This window comes from Cyprinus carpio, unplaced genomic scaffold (assembly GCF_018340385.1).
Source record: "Cyprinus carpio isolate SPL01 unplaced genomic scaffold, ASM1834038v1 S000000299, whole genome shotgun sequence".
In the NCBI taxonomy this organism is placed as follows: Eukaryota; Metazoa; Chordata; class Actinopteri; order Cypriniformes; family Cyprinidae; genus Cyprinus; species Cyprinus carpio.
The window spans coordinates 362-13,467 of record NW_024873046.1 but is presented as its reverse complement, the minus strand read 5'-3'; the positions used below and the strand labels follow the sequence as shown (position 1 = coordinate 13,467).

Here is a 13,106-nt window from a genome sequence, read left to right as displayed (position 1 = left end):
CCGGTACTACCCAATTAGGGAGAATCTATAATTTATGGATGATTCATTGCATTTGTGTGAATAATGTGTAATCATGTAATCCATGAAGAAATCTAATATTTGGAATCTGATTACGTTATCCAGACTACATGTAATCCAGTACTACCCAGCATGCCCTGGGGCTGTACCTTCATGCCCTCCTCCCAGCTGATCCAGAGATCTCCTCGCGTCAGGAAGCAGGCCACGGCGTGCGCGCCAGATGATGGATCCAGCCCTCCTGACGCAGCTGGGTCATGATGGCGTCGATCCACGGGAAGCCCGTTTGGCCTCGGCCCACTTGGCCAGCGCCTCGGGTTCCTGTCCGCGGATCGGATGCAGATGGGGTTTCCCTCCATGCGGTCGAGCGCGGTTGTTGCTGGCCGTCGCGGTAGAAGAACTCCCTCCATAAGAGCTTGTCGACAGAGAGATCTAACACTTTGTGTTCTTCTTCACCTGTGATGGCATCATGGGATTATATACATACCGCCAATATAAGACAATAGCGTTTTTAAAATTGGTTCATCCGATCTAAGAAATAGCATTTTAAAAGCCGCTTCGATTCGGATCTAAAACAATAGCGCTTTTTAAAAAGGGTTTTGATCTGATCTAAGACAATAGTGTTTTAGAAGTGTTTCCAACCGATCTTAAGAACATAGCGCTTTTAAAATTCACTGGATCCCGATCTAAGCATAATAGTGTTCGCAGCTCTAACCGATCTAAGAAAACAGCGCTTTAAAGGTGCTGATTCAGGATCTACAACATAGCGCTTTTAAAATTGGTCTGATCCGACCCAAGACAATAGTGTTTCTTTTAGGAAGTGTTTCAATCCAGATCTAAGAACAGTAGTGTTTTAGAAGCCGTTTCAATCCGGATACTAAGAACATAGTGCTTTTAAAATTTGTTCGATCCGGATCTAAGAACAGAACGCCTGTAAAATTGGTGGAAAAGCCGAAGATTCTATCTAAAAATAGCTTTAAAATGAATAGGTTTTAAAGGGTTCAAAAGCAGATCTAAGCACATATGTTTTTAAAAGTGGTCAGATCAGAATCTAGAAAATAGCGTTTTAGAAGCGCTTTGTTCTGATCTAAAAAACATAGCGTTTTAAAAGTGTTCGAGTAGATTATATATAAGAAAATAGTTTTTAAAGCTTTTAAACAAGAACGAAAAATACATCTTAAAGTTAAACGTTAGACATTATACATTACTGTAATCTATTTGTATAATGAATATATAATTCTGTAAGTTAGTGTGCATTATAACCTATTTAATTATACTGTTGAAATAAACCATAATACACCTCTTCATAATTCTGCAATAAAGGATTTAAGATATATTTACACATAAACCTTTTTAACAAGTCAGAAACATTAAAGAAAATATAATTTAATACATTTTAGATAATGGCTACATTAAAAAATAATTAGAATATAAAAATATATAATAAGCATAATAATTAACTATTAATATAATACAGCTTGATATTTTAGATTAATAGATTATATTTCAATTAATCGATAAAATTACATTGCAGGAGGTGAGTTTTGTAGGTATACTAACAAATTTAATCAATGGAATGATAGAATGAATCAATCATAATGAAAAAGGTTAGTAAAGGTCTTGCAGTGACGAACCTTGTGGTAGGCGTTCCCGTGAGTTTGTAGTAGAAACAGGCGGCCAGGACAAGCAGCCGAAGCGTCAGGTAGGGCTCAAAGCCCAGCGGGAGGCCAGAAGGCGGACTGGAGCTCATATTCGGCCGCTCGAAGTTCTCCTGCCATCGCCTAGAAAACAGCGAGCACACGCCTCAGGACCAGCATGGTCGTGACCACGTGGAGCCAGTATTGTTTGGGTGTGTGTGTGTGTGTGTGTTGTGTGGTGTGACCGTCGTAAGCGGATAGTAGAGTGGCCGAGCTGTTGCTCCAGCCGCATCAGGCTCTGATTCTCCTCCGGGCCAAACAGAAGGAGCCAAAGACTCGTGTGTCGAACACCTGCACACAAACACCAACCCGGATTCGTGGAAACACACGACGTAATTCTGTGACTCATGTCGCAAATGTGAAAGCGAAAAATCCACCCCTACCCATTGATGCACACCTCTCATCACAGTGATCTGTGGTGTGTGTGTGTGTGTTTTACCCAGCTCATCAGCAGGGGCACTCCGTATCTCTCTATGTGGTTTCCGCTGAGGGCGCAACTCACCAAGTATCCCAGCACGTCTCGGGGTCACACAGCGGCTCGCGGAAGGGCTCCAGCGGCGGATTCAATGCTGCTCACCAGCGTCTGGAAGAGTTCGTCTGTCAGCGGCTGGCTGAACATCGTTCAGCTCCGTGATTCTGAAACACCATCACACCACATATTTCACTGAATCACTCACGCCAAAAGTGAAGGATTCATCATTTAAATGATCCAGGTTGATGAAAGGCATGGTGACGAAAACAGCATTCCCATCAAGATATTGAAATTATACATGATGTTTTTGATCCACATCTAAATCAATGAACAAACATGAAAGTGACGGAAAATACTCCAAAAAGATTAATATGGGGTAAAGCTATCCTTTTGTGTTTTTAAAGAGAAGTATCAGTGGACATTGCAAATTTAGCTTTAATTACAGCTTTATAAGTGAGTTTTAAAATTACCAGCATATGGCGGTAAATTTAGGTATCTTCACGAATTTAATCGTTCATTAGATGACTAAGTTACTAATGAAGTTAAATACTCTATTTATGTATGGATCTAAAAATCATTGATTCCCTCGATCTAAATTAAATATGCAGATTAGATTTAATGGCCTATTTTAAGTACTGTGATATTTATCTATATTCTAAACTATTTTGCTGTTAATATTTAATATTTAAAAATTAAAATTAAATAAAGGGTCTGACATGGTATTGTGATTTATTACTGGCCCATAGTGTCCAAACTTATAGTATTAACTATAGTTTTTGTTTTTATAAACTTTAACATGTAGTGCATTAGGGACAAAAAAAATCCCCCTCGTTTATCATTGCTCTCGATTCAAACAGTCGTTTTTGGGTTGTTGCCCCTTATAAGAGTTCAGTGTAACAACACAAAGATGGCTAATGACAGTGGGGGGGGGGCCTAACCATAATATTAAACAACCCAGCCAGAAACTGCATTCCTGGAGTGGAGCGTATGAGTTCGTAAGCGGGTGTAGGTTGTGGGCGAAGGCCAGTATGGTTTACTGCGTTAAAATAGTGTAACCTTCTGTTTGGAGGCACTATCTGGTTAAGTATTGTACTTTCCTGTACAAGGACTATACTGAGTCCGGCGACTTGACTACATTGTGAGGCGCGCGGCGCGACACCAATACGAAATGGCGTAGGTCTTGTGCGTGGAGGGGCATATGCAAATCAGGTTGAGAACGGTCACTTCGCACCCGTTAGAAACGTACATGTTCTCTACCAGGATCCAGCACGAGGTGGATTAGAAACTTGATTTAAATAAAAAGTTTAAATCACAGATATTATTATATGTGGAGGAAATATTTGACAAGTGTCTAAAATGAAATATGCAGGAGTAGATTTAAGTGCATTTTAAAGTTACACTATATTTTAATCGAGATTCTAAGCTATTTTAATTTGGTAAAATCTCATATTCAGAACCCTTTAAATTAAACAAATATAATTTAAAGTTATTTCTTACTACAGACAGTATATATAATTAATTAATTAATTTAAGTGAGTTTTAAAGTTAAAAAGTATTAATAATTCAAGTTTACGACAAACTTTTAAGTACGGAACATGTTCTTTTAATAAACAATTTAATAAAAAATTTATATTATAAAGCATCTGTTGAGTTTCAATATTTAAAACTTGTATTTAGATCTAGAATTCGTTACAATTATGCGGAAGTTTTAGCCATTTCTTTTAAGCGTTTTTTTTTTATTTTAAACAATTATACAGTATAATACAATTAGTATCATCTTATAGTTTGACAGTCTAACTATTCTTGATAGCATAAAAGGTAACATTATGTTAAACATTGATTTATTTTTCCTAAAACACATGTCATCTGGAAAGCACAGTAGATCTGCATGCGTCCTCACCGGTCAGATCGTACCGCGTGTGCGAGATCTAGTGATAACATCCACTCCGGCCTTCAGACGACAGTTTCTTTTATAGCCTGCGTCTAGCTCCTCCTGAACGGATCTCGAGTAGCTCGCGAACGTCACGCGAGAAACCTTACACTCCTTCCGACCCATCAGACGAGTTGTTCAGGCCGTCACGTGACCAAAAAGAATGTAAAAAGGCAAGGTCGTTACTGAAAGCAGCGCGGGAAAGATGTTAAGCCGGCTGACCACGGATAACGAAACAGACGGGAGTGAGTTGTCCGAAGTATGGCGTCCCGATATCCAAACAATGCAGCAGAAACACGAAGCGCTACACACACAACACACACACACACACACACACACACACTCATCTGTGAGCACTACCCACACAGCTCACACACCGAAAACACTCCCAAAATGCCCCGCCTTCAGCTCCATTCAGGAGGTGCATAAGGCATTTCCTGTGTGGAAGTAGAAGCAAAGTATTCTAATTTGGGGTCGGTTTTAGCAATATATTATTTGTTAGAATTAAATGAACATTATTCTATAATAAGTGTAATTTAAAAGCATCATGTTAAAAAAAAATCATATATTATATATAAAAATAAATTTAAATACTGAAGTTATTTTATAAATGACAGTAAACTGACTGGCTCTTTTGAACATACTATTAATAATAATAGTACTATATCATGCATCCGTATTTATTAATCATAAAATATTATTAAATTAATTGTTTGTAGATACAAACATAATAGTATTCTTATGATTGATTTTTTTTAACGAGTAAAGTGTCCAAAATATTAATAATGTGTTCTTAATAATAATTGTATAAATATAATTAAAACCGACTCAAAAGATTATTATAACGACAGTTAAATAAAAAAAAACATGTTTGTATTAATTTTAGAGCAGTATTCGCATCCAAAATAAAAGTTGTTTACCATAATGTGCATTTCGGTGGATATTTATGTGTATATATAAATAAAAAAACATGCCTGTCTATTTAAGAACAATAGTTATGTTTGGTAAATTCCTATATCAACATAACTTAATAAATGTATAAATGTGTAAAATTTTCTAAAATCTTATGTAGTGTGTGTGGAATAATAGATATATAGATATATAGATATAATATAATTAACATCAACGTTCACATACATACATAATGTAACAAAAAGTATTTTTATTATTTTGATTCGTTGTGATTAATCGTTAATCGACACAGCACTAATTAATCAATAATAATAAATAATCATAATAATAACAGTACTAATAATACTTCTAAAAATTTATTTTTTTATAATATTTAGTTATTATTTATTTAAATCATTATGAAGTAATAAATTTATTATTGCATTACAATTTTCTTTAATGTGTATAAGCAATAAAACAGCTTTCAAGCTTTATTGATGTTGCTCTCTGTCTCTCTGACCCACTGACATCACTTTTCAGCGCCGCCTCTCTCCTCACACACACACAGCGAACAACACACACTCACTCTCTCTCTGTGTCGGGACACACTGTGTTTTCCCGTCTCTTTCGTAACTGAACTCTGTGCTCTTTTAGGAAGCAGGCCAGACTCTTGACGGCGACATTTGTCAGGAAACCATCACTCGGTCTGGTCTTAATCATCAGTCTGGACTTTGGTCTCAGACTGTCTTCGATCTCAGTCTGGTCTCATTCTGGTCAGCACCCAAGAACCCAGACGAACCCAGACTTTCATATACAGTGCGGATTCTAACACTCAAACATTTAAACGTCTAACCTTAAAATGCTGTGCCTTTTTTATGTCCCCTTCTCACTTTATAAAATACTGTGGTGAAGTTAATAACCGACAATATTGTCAATCACTTTAGTGTCCAGTTCTACATTACTTAACATGCAGAATACTTACTGAGATATCAGCTGTTTTTGAGTACTTTAAAAAGACCAATATTGCAAGACCCTTGTTCTAAATCCTCAATCCCTCCGATTACTTTACTGAATGCATTAATCAGCAGTAATGAGGACAGTATACTGAGGCCGCAAGTACATTGGAGAAAATGTACCCTAATCTAAAGCGTGAGCAGAAAAGGTGCTCGGGCAGCGTGTCTCTCACCATCCAGCGGTTGACGACCGCGGTTGGTAGGCCCCAGGCCGAACCAGGGGTCACAGGGAAGTAAAACGCAGTCGCAGCGTGTGGGAGCCCCCTGGGCGGCCTCCTTGCAGAGCCGGGTGTAGCCGTGGGAGTGATCATGCAGACGCAGACCGGACCTTCCGGAACCAGTTGGATGGAGTTGATGGACATGATGGGCTTGCGGCCGCAGATCAAACGGATCAGCTCATCAAAACTCGTCATGCACTCAAATAGAACACCTGACACAATAATAAAATAATAATAAGAACGCTTTGTTGCATTTAAATATTTTCTGGATGCGTACTGTTAAGTAATAATTAATACAATATCTTATAGCGCTGCCGCACGATTCATCGTCGATTAATCGCATCCAAAAAAGTGTTTTTATGGCGTTATTGCATGCAATGGTGTGTGTGTATATTTACATTATGTTATATATAAATACACACTCATACAGTAGATATATGCTTTGGAAAAGCGTATTTTATATTCATATAATAGGTAAAATATATAACTGCATTTAATATACAAATATAACTATACAAACTTTTATTTCGACGATAAAAATCGCTTAAAACCTTCCAAAGCCCCACATAACAAATGACACAAGAAATATAGAGCAGCTCTAGCAGGCTCTTCTTTCCAGGACTTTGGCACATAAAAACTAATGTTTTTTAATAAAGAACGAAACCCACTGCCACACATCATCACGCATAAAAGTCACAGCTTTACACATAATTTTGCATGTTTCATAACTGACCCCCAATCCCAACAACTGAGGTCCATATACTGTAAAACGTCGTCTTACCAAAGGCCATCAAAACCGCCCTACATTCTATAAAAGTACACCAAGGCCAAAAAGTGTACTAACAAGAAAGTGTGTGGTTATTGGTTTAGGTGTTTGGCGATGTTTTTACCTGAAATGGGTCACCGGGGTTCGCTCTTTATGTAAGCTGTTTCCGTTCAAACTGACGAAATGATGCGAGTTTGTGAAGGCGCCACTCACCTGAAGAGGGGTAACTGAAGTTTATGCTGAGTCCCGGGATAAAAACCCATCTCACAGTTTATTAAACTTTCCTGCAGAACCCCTTGTCAGAGCAGCGAAGTCCACAAAGTCCAGAGAACCGGGCCCACAACAGCGACACTTTACAATATACGCTGCGCCGCGCTGCGCAAGCGGCCGACAGCAGCAACATCGCAAACTAGATTCACCGACCGCTTCGTGTCTAACGGTTTACAAGCGCTCTTAAAAATAGTTTTCGCGGGTCTTACAGCTCTAAGTAGTTCGTGTTAAAGTATCTATCTGCTACTTGCTTTCGAATGAAAAGTCTCGTAGCGATGATCAATTTTAAAACAGCGCATTAAAAACCGCCGCGCGGGCGATCTATAGTTGTGGCTCTCTGCTGCCTGCGCGCCCGCCGCGATAATAAACTCACGGCCGTGGACGTAGCCCGGCCGACATATGGACGCCGCTCATTGGTCCCGCGACCGGAGTGGAGTTACGGTCAACGTAAAAAAATCCCTCTTCACGTTTATGCGGCGTGGATGAAAAAGGCTTATGCGCGTAGTTTCTGAATCAGTTTGAACGCTTGGAATACGGTTAGGTGTGATTGCAGATGCGATCCCGGCCGCGCGTTTGTCATTATGTCCGCTAGTAATGCTATTATAGCCGATTTTCCGAAGACACATTACCCCGCCTTATTAGCTCATCCGCCGTCTGATTGGTCGCGTCCTCAGACCCCACCCGGATGATCACGGGCGCGTCGAACTCTGTAGAACCGCCATTTGGATCTGAGGTCTCTCGCGCGTTTCAGTGCGCGCAGCACTGGGAAAAGACCGTAGAAAGAACCTCTGCGGGAAACCTGCCTGCCTTCAGGCGTTTTTTTTTCTCGTAGCAGTCGCTATTTATGATGTAATTTTACATTGAAAGTGAAGTAACATCAGGGTTAGTTCTCGTGCGTTGATACACATTAAATTATGAGATATTATTAGTTTTCGACTTTTTGCTGATTTTATGAAATTTTTATGTAGTTTTGCCGAACGACCACATAAAGTGTATAATTAAACTATATGAATCTATTTCTATAGTATATAATATATATATATATATAATATATATATATAGATATATATATCAGATACTAGTATATATATAAAACTTTTTGGGAACATAATAGTGGATATATTTTTAATTGTCATCACATTTATTTTCTGTACCGTGAATAAATCTTTTGAAATTTGCTGTGTTTTGTTTTTGCTGCTGCAACACTATAAATTATATTTTATATACATTCAGTTGGTTTAGCTTCACTCTTCTTGAAAGTTTGTTGCTGTTGGCGTTTGGGTTTTAACTCAGAAACAACACTTTAAAGCATAAACTTAGAGCGTTAGAGTGGTCCGGTGTGTTTTGTTCAGGCGCTCGCCGCGGCGCTTTGTTTTTGGGTCCTCCTCGCAGCTCCGCGCCAGTCGTCGCCGTAGTTAGTTGCTCTTCGGGAGCGTTTCTAATGTTTTTTTAATTTTTTGCTGATTTGTCCGTTACATACTTTAGCTTCTGAAGCTTCTATCCAGGTGATGCGGGGGGTGTGTGTTGTGTGTTGTCGCAGCCAGAGATGAATCATGGAGCTGCTGGTGAGTTCCGCTGCTGTTCGAGAGTTAGTTAGCTCAAGCTAACCGCTGCTAGCCGGATGTAATAGTTTTATAAACATTCAACAGAAACTCTTACACAACGATTTTTATTTTCTTTCAGTGCCGGCATTTAATGATGTTTTTAAATCATATGTAATCTACCTTTCGCTTCTATGATATGAACTGTCGGGTTAATAATTATTCATTGTTATATAATTATATTACTGCAGACTTGTGTGAACTATTAAATATCAAAACTGTTTTCTATCTTTCAGAGTCGTTCGGGCAGAATTATCCAGAGGTACAGCAACAGCATAAACACTTTATTTTATATATATATATATATCTTACTATATATTGTATATGTTTGTGGTGTGGTATATGTATCTGTACTATCGCTCTCTAAGGTGTGTGTCCTGTGGTGTGTGTCCTCTCTGTGTGTGTGTGGTCCTTACCTGAGTGTGTGTGCTGTGTGTGTGGTGTGTGTCCAGGAGGCGGATGGCACCTGGACTGCATTCAGCCATATGGCTCTGACCTGCGGAACCGCTGGGGGACGCTGCTCGCTGTCGGCTGAAACAATCAACCCACATCCATCTGGGACTTTCTGACGCGAGGACGAATCGCCAAAAAGTCATCAGCGCAACACAATACACCCCGTCTGCTCACTCAGGTACACACACACACACACACAACCCACACACACACAACACACACCCCACACACACAGAAGAAAAACACACACACACACACAACACACACACTGGAGCAGAGACGGACACAAGCTGGTCTGCTGTGGTTCAGCTGGAGCAGAGACGGACACAAGCTGGTCAGTGCCGGCAAACACGATATACATTCGAGACTCGTCAGTAACAGTGCGGCGCCTCCTGGGCGGAGGCGTGAGGACCGTGTGACAGCCACACTGCTTCCGCTTCCCCTCGCCCATCCTCAAGCTGCAGTACCACCCCCGAGACATGTGAGTGTCCCTCAACTATAGTCCTGTGCGCCCGCTTGACTCTGTAGCTGTCAGACTCCGTGTGCCTGTCTTGTGTGTTCTTGTGAAACGTCGTCAGTCGGGAGGTCGCTCAAGTACGCTCCGTCCGTTCAAAACTCACTGTCTAGCCAAGTACAGATCCTAATGCTGACGTTTATGGAGGAGGCTGTTCTTGCTCCGCCCCGTTTATGGAGGAGGCTTCCACATACAGTGGAGATAATCAGAGAATATGTGCACATAATATTACACTTAAACAACACATTAATATGTTTTTATAATTTTGAAATTAAACTCGAACTGAGGTTGTGGTTGTTTTTATATTTGTTTGTGAAGTATACAACAGTGAAGGAAATATATGTTATCATTTCGTTTATTGTAATGTGTGTGCGTTCCCCTGAAGTAGGGTTTTTGCGCGAGCTGACTGAGTGTTATCAAAGAGAGTCACGTGTGAGGTGTCACTGTGTGCTTGGCATTGAGAGAGGGCCTGTGTTTCAGGGACAAGGTGCTGGTGTGTCCCATGAAGTCTGCTCCAGTGCTGCTCACGCTGTCCGACTCCAAACACGTGGTGCTGCCGGTGGACGACGACTCCGACCTCAACGTGGTGGCAGCCTTCGACCGTGTTACTCGTATACGGAGACTGTATCGAACCTCGCCCCAGTGAGGCTAATCTACACGGCAACGCCAAAGGGGAAGGTCAGCAGGTACAGGACGTGATATGTCCTCTTGTGTGTCAAGTGTGTGTTTTGGTGTGTGGTGTGGTGTATCAAATCCATCGAGTTCGCACGCGGTCTGATGTGTGTCTCTCTCAGATTCTGGTGCTGAACACGAACAAACAGGACCTCGTGGCGTCGTTCAGAGTGACCACAGGAACCAGCAACACCACCGCCATCAAATCCATAGAGTTCGCACGCAAGGGCAGGTCAGAGGTCACGCTGAGATTGAAAAAAATTATATTGATAATATTGATGAATATAGCTAAACTCTATATAATTACAATATATTTGTAATTTAAAACTAATACTTAAACATAATAATATAATATTAATAAACCATGTCAAATTATGTATTTTTCTATTTATTTTATGAGCAAAAAAGTCTGCCAGCTGTATTGTATTTTACATGTTGATTATGATTTAATGTATTGTATGAGTGTAAGTTCCATTCCATAAATCAAAAAACTGATCATAAAATTATTGACGCCCAACTATTTTATTGATAATTATAAGTGTATTTATTAATGTTAACTATTTGTTCTTTCAAAAATATTCCAGCTAATATAAGAAATAGTGACAAGAGCATTTAAAAACTTTCATTATAACATTTAGCGTTTTTTAAGATCTCAAAAATCTAATAAAATAAAAATCAGAATAGTTATAAATTATGATGGCAAACTATTTTTTTTTTTATTATTATAATATTATAAGATGTTAAAATTAAGATTTACATATGTATTTTTTTAGTTATTATTATATTTTTTTGTTGAACAGCTATTCTTTATGCCTGATTTCAGCAGGACTGCACCACAGTGACCTTTTCTTTTTAATATCAGATCAGGAGAAATAATGTTCGTTAGTTCGGGAGCAGGTTTGAGCGTGTGTGTTGATATGTCTGCATCTGTGATGTGTCTTCTCGTCCCGCAGCTGTTTCCTCATCAACACAGCAGACCGTATTATCCGTGTGTATGATGGCCGCGAGATCCTGACCTGTCGGCAGAGAGACGAGAGAAACCTGAGCCCATACAGAAAACTACAGGACCTGGTCAAACAGGTGTGTGTGTGTGGTGTGTGTTGTGTGAAACACACATTACTACACGACTGTGAAGGACAATAGAAAACCATTTTAATGTTCTTAAGGGATTAGTATATGTGTTCATACTTAAAAATGCTTATTTGTTTTGTTTTGTTTTTATAACACAACATGTACTGCCCTTGGTCATGGTTTCGATGTTTTCTAATGGTAACGTAAAAAAAATGAAATCGGGAAAAAAACAACGTGACCGGGCTCCGAAGTCCAAAGCTGAATTGGGATTGTGATCATGAATCATTCCAACTCTCGAAAATGATTCCGCAATTCCTGCTCTGAAGTTTGATCTGAATCAGATTGATCATACCTCCACCTCTCCTCCGAAAGCAGATGATTCACTATACGTGTTCTGAAGTCCCAGTCTGAATCAAATAATTATCAATGCACCAAGCAATAAGATGTTTTTGAACCGTCATTTAGCTCGTGACTTTGGAGACACGGACTGCGATCATTCAATGCCTGAAATGATTCGAATGCCAATCTGAATAAAAAAATTATTTGAAGTCACAATCTGAATCAAATGATTCGCGATACGATATGCGACATCCAATCGGAGTGCTTCGAAAAAGCAAATCACCTTTGCAACGAATGATTTTGAGTTTCGAAAAAGCTCTGTTTCACCCACCAGCTATACCTGCTTTTAAAATCATTAATAAGCGTGATGTCGGACATTCTATAAACGAAATGGTTCTTTTTGATCCAGGTGGACAGCACATTCACTCTCATCACAGCAGGTGGCGCTAAACACAGGAAATGCAAGCGCGTTACACTCGGAAACCCGCATGTACAACAATCACTAACAAACGTTGGCTGAAAACTGTTTGAAAAGGAGTTTATAACAGCTGTTCAGATTTGTGTGTTTTTTCACTATGGTTCCTCATCACCACGCGGACAAATACTTATATTGAATTTCAAACTGTGTGTGTGTGTGTGTCAGGACGCGTGGAAGCGCTGCTGTTTCTGGGTGGTGACGGCGAGTATACGTAGTGGAATCTGCGCGGACAGCACGCACTTAAATTCTGGAGAAGAGCATCGGGAAACCTGGTGACGATCCTCCACGGGACGCGCGGAGAGCTGCTGCTGGACGTTCGCACTGTACGCTCTCATATCACACTGAACATTAACTCATCCAATAGAGCTATGATTCAGATTCAGCATAACATTAGAAACAATTTTTATCTCGCGGTTCTGACTTCATAGCTCTGAATTCCGAATCCACAAACAATCAAAGAGTTTTCTTTGATTATAATAGTATTGTAATGTTTAAAGGATTCTTTACTGAATCTCTATTGAATCTATATAATACATATACAGCCCCCCGATAATGAATGGATGCCTAAAGCATTTATTTTGTTCTTTAGTTAGTAGAACATAGGTTATTTTTAGAGTTATTGTTATTTTTACGGGCAGAAGTATATTTAAAATACATAAAGAGATTAGCGACATCAAGATACGTGCCTGCCAAGAATAGCTCATTT

At 39.5% G+C, this 13,106-nt stretch overlaps 1 pseudogene; it reads left to right on the top strand.

Moving 5' to 3' along the window:
* The first annotated feature begins 9,737 nt into the window (after positions 1–9,737).
* Positions 9,738–12,723, top strand: LOC122142878 (annotated as a pseudogene).
* The last annotated feature ends 383 nt before the right edge of the window (positions 12,724–13,106 follow it).